This window comes from Calypte anna, chromosome 1 (assembly GCF_003957555.1).
Source record: "Calypte anna isolate BGI_N300 chromosome 1, bCalAnn1_v1.p, whole genome shotgun sequence".
Classification (NCBI taxonomy): Eukaryota; Metazoa; Chordata; class Aves; order Apodiformes; family Trochilidae; genus Calypte; species Calypte anna.
The window spans coordinates 21168624-21170828 of record NC_044244.1 but is presented as its reverse complement, the minus strand read 5'-3'; the positions used below and the strand labels follow the sequence as shown (position 1 = coordinate 21170828).

General features: G+C 36.0%; 1 non-coding gene across 1 annotated transcript; it reads right to left on the bottom strand.

Moving 5' to 3' along the window:
* Positions 1-1160: 1160 nt before the first annotated feature.
* Positions 1161-1271, bottom strand: LOC115600478. The gene has a single exon (XR_003989005.1). It is a non-coding gene; the product is annotated as a U6 spliceosomal RNA (small nuclear RNA).
* Positions 1272-2205: the final 934 nt, after the last annotated feature.

The following is a 2205-nucleotide window of genomic DNA, read 5'->3' as shown; positions in this document are numbered from 1 at the left end:
GGGAAATGGTACATAAAGAAAAGTAGTATTTTTTCTACTCCTTTGTGGTTTGTTTTACTTCTTTTCGGTCCCACTAAATTTTTCTGCCCTATTTTTGAGATGGTTCATCTTCTCACATAATCATATTGGAATGTTATCATTTTGGGGCTTTCAGTACTTTATTTCTTTTCTTGGTTGTACAAATTATCCTCTTGTCCCCTGTAGCCAACTATAATAATTTCCACTGAATTCAGTAATGAGGGCAGAACAGATTAAATGTAGGCTTCTCTTGCTAAACTCAGCCAACAAGCTGCCTGTCAACACTGAAAGAGTTTTTCTAGTGTTTTTTCCATCAGTACAGGAGAAATTCCTGATCAGGGTTTTACACTCCCATGTAAGTAGGAGTGCATATCAGGAAGAGATATGTAAATAGAAATGTTCTATGCAGAACTATTTGTTGCACGGCCAGGTTTGGACACAGATTTTTTTCACTGATAACGGGACAAATCATGCTTCTGTTGTTGCCAGCTCTACCAATTTTACCCTGTTATAGAGGCCAGCTGCTTCTTTTAAGAAGAGGCTGCAAAGCAGTCTCAGCTTTTACAATGGAATGTATTAGCATTAAGGGAGCTGTTTATTGTAATGTTACAGGAATAATAGAAAGAATATGCTATGCAGTGAAGAGAAAATATAGAAAGGAGAGAGCAACTGATGTCATCTACCTGGACTTTTGCAAAGCATGTCCTGCATAACATCCTTGTCTCTTAACTGGAGAGGCTTGACAGATGGACCACTCTGTAGGCAAGAAATTGGCTGGACAGTTACACTCAAAGAGTTGTGGTCAATGGATTGATGTCCAAGTGGATATCAGTGCACGAATGGTGATCCTCAGGGGTCGGTATTCGAACTGGCACTGTCTAACATCTTTGTCAGCAACACTGACAGTGGGAGCAATCCACAAGGTCAAGAGATGATATCAATCACTCATTCCCTACCCGCCAATGCTGTAACTCCATCATAGGAAGCCACCAATTGTCAAGCATGGTTTACCCTTAGTGAAACCATATTGGCTGTCACCTATCACCTCCCCTATTATTCATGTGCCTTAGCATAGTTTCCATTCTGATCCATGATCTTGCCAGAAAAAAGGTGGGACTGACCGACCAGTATTTCCACTCCCCAAATGGAATGCTTCACAAATCTGAATATCATCAGACACTCAACACAGGGTTCATGCTAATCTTCTCTGTATTGTTTCAATTTTAGTAAACGTGTAGATGAAGCAAACACACACGTACATATGCATATACATATACATACATATACATATATATACACATATATGTGTATTTCTATATTCAAACATTCACAAATCTATGTATATGTAATTACACACATCATTATGAATTTTATATCTATATTTAAATATAATGTAAATATATCTATCTAATTACTTAATTGTCGACATTGTTTTGCTAAAATTACAGACCAATGACATCTGAACTATTGCATCTTAAAGCAGTAAAAAGTCTAAAAATGCATTCTATATAAGTCATTACTGAATTTGACATTATTGTTTGGATTTTAGGGTTTCAGTTTCTTTTGAAAACCAAACACTTCTTGGTAAGACTACCAAGAAAACCTGTGGTATCAACATTGAAATGTTCGTGGCAAAACCATAGCTTGTAGCAACATAAAAAAAGAGAGGATTAAGAGATCATGCCTTGTTTCACTCAACAAAATTAAGAGTGACGGTAAAGAAAATGCCTCTCTGTAAATACAGCAGGTAGGCAAACTCCAGAGAAGCAAAAAAGGTAAATACTCTAAAAAAGACATTGACACAGGAACAGATGTAAAGACTGGACCAGGAATACTTATGGGCTGAAGATTAGAAGGAAATTTATAACTTTTGGAGGAGTGTGACTTTCCAAATGAATAATGAGAGGAAATAAAACTTTCCACTCTTGAAAAGGTATCTGATATGGTACTGTAGAAGAGAATTATTTTTTGGTCATATAAGATAAAAGAAAGCTAGAACTTTATGACATAGAATGCCCTTTCTACACCTAACTCCAGAAAGTATTTGTTTATTTTAATTTATTTTCACATACTGTTGTGAAAATTTTTCACTGTAGCTACTAAGAGACAAACAAAGACATAAGGTCATGTTTGCTCTTAACAAAAATGTAACTTTTTTTTTTAAATGCCTGGCTCCATGTGCTCTCT